Source organism: Babylonia areolata, chromosome 7, assembly GCF_041734735.1.
Source record: "Babylonia areolata isolate BAREFJ2019XMU chromosome 7, ASM4173473v1, whole genome shotgun sequence".
NCBI lineage: Eukaryota > Metazoa > Mollusca > Gastropoda > Neogastropoda > Buccinidae > Babylonia > Babylonia areolata.
This window is the reverse complement of record NC_134882.1, coordinates 16,472,483-16,478,914: the sequence shown is the minus strand read 5'-3', so window position 1 is coordinate 16,478,914 and position 6,432 is coordinate 16,472,483. Positions and strand designations below refer to the sequence as shown.

Sequence of the window (6,432 nt, the reverse complement as noted above, 5' to 3'; positions counted from 1 at the left end):
CCCCCGTCCTGCCTGATCTCTCTCTCCCTCTCTCTCTACCTCTCTCCCTTCCATACTCTCTCTCCGTTCCCTCCGGCCAACCCTCTCAGACAGGTGTGTGCCGCATATGGACACACACACACACACACACACACACACACACACACAGAGTGTTGACAAACACCCGTCTCCTAACCCCGCACTACCCTCCCCCTCCACCCCCCCTCCCTAAACACTCACCCCTATTCACATGGTGCCATTAATATCTGGCACTGACAGATTGGACCAGATCATTGGATGGCATAGGCCTAATGGCTGTCTCGTTTCGCCGGACCGCGTTAAAGTTATTATTATCATTATTGTTAGTGGAAGTAGTATTATCATCATCATTAGCGCTCATATAGCGCCTATCCTCTGTCAGAGACCGAGCTCAGAGTGCTTTACACAGAGCCGCACACATGCACATGAATATTAACTTCAGATTGTTACCTTGGACAGTCCTTTGTTGTTGTTATTGTTGTCGCCTTGGGCTCTTTAACGTGCGCTAAGTGCATGCTGCACATGGGACCTCGGTTTATCGTCTCATCCAAATGACTTCAGTTGTATCACCATGTGCCGATACATCCTAGTTCATGCGAATAAATACACAAAAGAATTGATGAATGGAAGAATAAATAAACTAAGTTCAAAAGAAAAGATAAAATGAATATGCCAAAATAAAGAGAGAGAGAGAAGCAAAAATTGGAGAAATAAGGGTTGGATCTGGCTGCAAGTAAATGAATGAAAGGCTAAATCAATATTTTTTTTATATTTGATATATATATATATAAATCTACTGATTTAGAATCTTTTCAGTCAGTAGTGTTTGGTAGAGGACTTCCCCTTGGAACCCCAGACGAAGCCCCCACCCGGACAGACATCCAGGACTCACCCCCTCGAATAACACAACCTTACCCGAACCAAAACCAAAAAGCCCTGAACCACGTGATCTTTAGGGCGTCAGCAGCCAATATGTCGTTACACTCAAACTCTTCGGCTGCTCTTACTCAAGGCCTGCGTCACTCTGTTTGGCGTCACTCAGCCTGTGTTTGTGCGTCATTACGTGCCGTCGTGCATCCATTACGTCACACGCGATCCGCGTTTTGGGTTACAACATCCATACCGTCATCCATTTCCTGCTTTCCGGGGGGGTATCAATGGTCATGTTCCTGGTTATTTGTTCCACAATGCTTTTAAGGGTGTTATGTGTGTTTGATGTTAAATGTGTGTGTGTGTGTGTGTGTGTCGGTGGGAGGGATGGAGGTTGTGGGGGAGGGCTGGTGTCTGTGTGTGGGGTGTGTGCGCGCCTTTTTCTGAGGGGGGTGGGAGGGGGTGCTTACTTTTTGAGGGTGATTACAAGGGTAGGGGGAAGGGAATAGAAGGATGGGGGAAGGGGGGGGGGGTGTGACAAACTGGGTGGGGCGGGGGTGGGGACAGGAGTTTCTGTCACAAACGTGCAGGCACACACATGTGAAGGCTATGTGTTTTCTGAGCAGCAGTGATGATGGTGGTGGTGGTGGTGTGTGTGTATGTGTGTGTGTGTGATGTGCCACATATAAGGGAATTTCCTCTCTCTCTCTCTGTCTGTCGCCCTGTCTCTCCCTCTCCCTCTGTTTCTTCCTCTTCACCTCCACCTCTTTTCTATCTTTCTCTGTTTCTCTCTTTCTCTTTTCTCTCTTGTTTTGTTGTTGCTGTTGATGTTGTTGTTGTTCTTCTTCTTCTTCTCTCTCTCTCTCTCTCTCTCTTTCGCACACACACACACACACACACACACGTTTCCTTTTCGTTTGATTCCATGTTCACTTCCCGTTGAAGTTAATCTTGCTGCCTGTCCAGTGGAGTTGGGGGAATGTCAGCAACGTGCGTGACACACTAAGCGACGTTGCGTGACTGACACTTGGGTGGTTTGTGTTTATTAACACAAGGTGTGTGTTTGTGTGTGTAGGGGCCTGGTGTGTGTGTGTGTGTGTGGGTGGGTGTGTGTGGGTGTAGGTGTGTGTGTTGTGTGTGTGTGTGTGTGTGTGTGTGTGTAGGGGCCTGCTTGGTGTGTGTGTGTGTGTGTGTGTGTGTGTGAAGGTGTGTGTGTGTGTGTGTATGTGTGTGTGTGTGTGTTGGTGAGAGGGAGGTAGGTTGTCCGCTTCTGTATGATAATTGAGACATGAAGCATGCAAACACACGAGCAGTGAGGCGAGGGTGAGCGAATGTGAGTGTTCACTCATGTGTGTGTGTGTGTGTGTGTGTGTGTGTGTTGGTGAGAGGGAGGTAGGTTGTGGGGGAGGGGTGTCCATGTGCGTGTGTGGTGTGCGCGCCTTTTTCTGGGAGGGTGGGGGGAGAGGGGGGTTGCTTACTATATGAGGGTGATTACAAGGGTAAGGGGAAGGGAATAGAAGGATGGGGGAAGGGGGTGGGGGGGTGACAAACAGGGGGGAGGGGGTGGGGATAGGAGTTTCTGTCACAAACGTGCAGGCACACACATGTGAAGATTATGTGTGTTCTGAGCAGCAGTGATGATCTGGTGGTGGTGGTGGTGTGTGTGTGTGTAGTGTGCTACATATGAGGGAATGCCCCTCTCTCTCTCTCTCTCTCTCTCTTTCGCACACTCACACACACACACACACACACATACACCCACCAGGCCCCTACACACACACACACACACACACACACACACACACACACGTTTCCTTTTCGTTTGATTCCATGTTCACTTCCCGTTGAAGTTAATCTTGCTGCCTGTCCAGTGGAGTTGGGGGAATGTCAGCAACGTGCGTGACACACTAAGCGACGTTGCGTGACTGACACTTGGGCGGTTTGTGTTTATTATCACAAGGTGTGTGTTTGTGTGTGTAGGGGCCTGGTGTGTGTGTGTGGGTGTGGGTGTGTGTGTGTGGCTGTAGGTGTGTGTGTGTGTGTGTGTGTAGGGGCCTGCTTGGTGTGTGTGTGTGTATGTGTGTGTGTGTGTGTGTGTGAAGGTGTGTGTGTGTGTTGGTGAGAGGGAGGTAGGTTGTGGGGGAGGGGTGTCCGTGTGCGTGCGTGTGTGTGCGCGCGCCTTTTTCTGGGATGGTTGGGGTAGGGAGGGGGGGGGTGCTTACTATATGAGGGTGATTACAAGGGTAAGGGGAAGGGAATAGAAGGATGGGGGAAGGGGGGGGGGGTGACAAACAGGGGGGAGGGGGTGGGGATAGGAGTTTCTGTCACAAACGTGCAGGCACACACATGTGAAGATTATGTGTGTTCTGAGCAGCAGTGATGATCTGGTGGTGGTGGTGGTGTGTGTGTGTGTAGTGTGCTACATATGAGGGAATTCCCCCTCTCTCTCTCTCTCTCTCTCTCTCTCTCTCTCTCTCTCTCTCTCTCTCTTTCGCACACTCACACACACACACACACACATACACCCACCAGGCCCCTACACACACACACACACACACACACACACACACACACACACACACACACGTTTCCTTTTCGTTTGATTCCATGTTCACTTCCCTTGAAGTTAATCTTGCTGCCTGTCCAGTGGAGTTTGGGGAATGTCAGCAACGTGCGTGACACACTAAGTGACGTTGCGTGACACTGACACTTGGGTTTGTTTGTGTTTATTGACACAAGGTGTGTGGGGGGTGGGGGTGGGGGGAAGGTGGGGGTAGGGGGGCGGAAGGCTATCTTGTGAAGAGGTATGTTTTAAGGCCAGACTTGAAGAAAAAGAAGAACAGCAACAGCAACAGCAATTGTGTGTGTGTGTGTCTCTGTGTGTATGAAAGAGAGAGAGACAAAGAGAGAGACAGACAGACAGGCAGAGACAGAGACAGAGAAGAAAGAAGGAGAAGAAAAACAACAACAACAACAGCAACAACAACAGTGTGTGTGTGTGTGTGTGTGTGTGTGTGTGTGTGTGTGTGTGTGTGTGTGTGTGTGTGTGAAAGAGAGAGAGAGAGAGGCAGACAGACAGAGAGACAGAGAAGAAAGAAGAAGAAAAAGAACAACAACAACAACAGCAACAGCAATAGAATGTGTGTGTGTGTGTGTGTGAAAAAGAGACAGACAGACAGAAACAGAGAGAAGAAGAAGAAGAACAACAACAACAACAACATCAACAAAATGAAGAAAGAAAGAGAGAAAGAAAGAAAAGAGCAGGGGCTGAAGAGGAAGAAGAAACAGAGGGAGAGGGAGAGACAGGGCGACAGACAGACAGAGAGAGAGGTCAAGCCAGTGAAAAAGCAGATCCACAAAGACCAGCAGCTTCATTCAGTTTTCACGACCTATCGGCTGACGCCCTTATAACGTCCAGTTGTCCAGGATTTGGGTCTTGGTTTGATGAAGGCTGCCTTGTTCGAGGGGGTTGTTGAGTCCTTGGGGGGGGGGGGGGGGGGATGTGTGGGTGGGGGAGGTCCGTCTGGTGTTCATAAAGGGAGTGACTGTTGTCCGATGGGGGTGAATCCTGCCTCATTCCCATTTCTCTCACCTCTTTCATTTCCATCTTGGCTGGTTGGTCGATTGAGTAGGTATACGCCATTGTTGATTGATTAAGTTAAAACTGCGTTTCATCAGCAAGTTAATTGTTTGTTTGGTTGGTTGATTGGTTGGTTGGTGGGTGATTTGATTGCTATAACTGGTCATTTTGATTCATTTTTCTATGTTATGATTTGATTATTATTATTATTGTTGTTGTTGTTATGGTGATGTATGTATGTATGCTCGTATGTATGTATCAACATAAAACGAAAACCCGAAAAACTGTTTAGTCAGTTACAGCGACCCATCCGCTCATTTGTCCATTGTTGTTTGTTTGTTTGTTTGTTTTTTGTTTGGTACAGCGACCCATCCGCTCATTTGTCCATTGTTGTTTGTTTGTTTGTTTGTTTTTTGTTTGGTACAGCGACCCATCCGCTCATTTGTCCATTGCTGTTTGTTTGTTTGTTTGTTTTTTGTTTGGCACAGCGACCCATCCGCTCATTTGTCCGTTGTTGTTGTTGTTTGTTTGGCACAGCGACCCATCCGCTCATTTGTTCAAAGTCTTTCGTGAAAGGTCAGGGGGATCCATCCAAATCTAATCATAGCACCACGTATAGTGAAATTATTTTTTTTTTTTTAAATGGCGAACTTATGTCACGAGTTTTAGTCTTGCTTTCAACGATTCTAATGCTTGTAGTACATATTTAGATTGAGCAATGCAGATTTCAAGTGTGTGTGAGTGTGTGTGTGTGTGTGACAACTCAGGCGATTCTCATTGTTCATCCTTGATCAAACATTTAAAGGGGGTTATCCGTGACATACTACGGTAGTGTTTTACAGTGTTTTTGCGTAACGCGGAGTTTTGTGTGACGTGTCTTTTTAGGTGTGACGTGTTGTTTGGAGAATGACGTGTGACCAACGGAACTGCGTGGACAACGTGTGGCGCTGCAACTTGTGTTTATTCTGTGGTGTGTGTGTGTGGGTGTGTGTGTGTGAAAAACGGAAACTCCTCCATCACATTGAACATGTCTGGATGCAGAATAGAATGCGTGGATTACTGGATACAGTGAACCTGCTGCATGTGAACCTGTTCAGCGGTTCGGCCGGAGTTGGTTGTTGCTTTTTCGGTCGTCATAGATGATAGTTTTTCGCCATGTCATGATCGCGTGGGCTGTTTTTGGAGGGACGTCTGTCCCGGACGGTAATGTTCAACTTTAGAATACTAAACTCAGGGGGGCTGTTTAGACGAAAAACAAAGGGTATTTTAGGCTCACCTCGATGCGCTGAGTTGAATGGAACCCTCAGCTAAGCTCTAGGACCACTCCTTTCCCATGAAACTGCGACAAATACACAGTAAGCTGAGTACTCCTTCCCCACATGCACGCCATTTTGATCGCAGTCAAAATGGCTTGCAAGTGGTTGCTCTGGCTGTGATCGGCTGAGCTTACTGTGTATAAAATTGTCGCAGTTTCATGGGAAAGTAGTGGTCGTACAGCTTAGCTGAGGGTTCCATTCAACTCAGCGCATCGAGGTGAGCCTAAGACACCCTTTGTTTTTCGTCTAAACAGCCCCCCTGAGTTTAGTATTCTAAAGTTGAACATTACCGTCTTGGACAGTGTGCACGTCTGTTTTGTTGAGCAGCTGGTGGTTGAAGTGCTTGTCATTCATGTGGAACGTTTCAACAGGTGGATGTGTTTCATGCTCTGGATCATGTTATGGCTTGTGAGTTTGGGAGTGGACTGGTTGATTTGATTTGACCCTTCATGTTCTTTCCTTTGGATGATGTCAGCGTCAGACTGCTGTTTTTGTTGCTTAGCATGTAACATGTGTGCCTTGAGAACATCTTCACTTCAGAACTGAAAACGACTTCAACCCAACTGTAATGTTTGCGTTGTGGTACGACCAAGCGTCGTTACGTTACTAAGGTGTTGTCAGGGGAGTTTCATGAAAAGTTATGTGCCA

At 47.5% G+C, this 6,432-nt stretch overlaps 1 protein-coding gene across 2 annotated transcripts in view; it reads left to right on the top strand.

The window, feature by feature from the left end:
• LOC143283749 (glutamate receptor ionotropic, kainate 3-like) overlaps positions 1 to 6,432 on the top strand; it is a 168,706-nt gene that overhangs the window by 114,796 nt on the left and 47,478 nt on the right. The gene's annotated exons all lie outside the window — the stretch shown is intronic.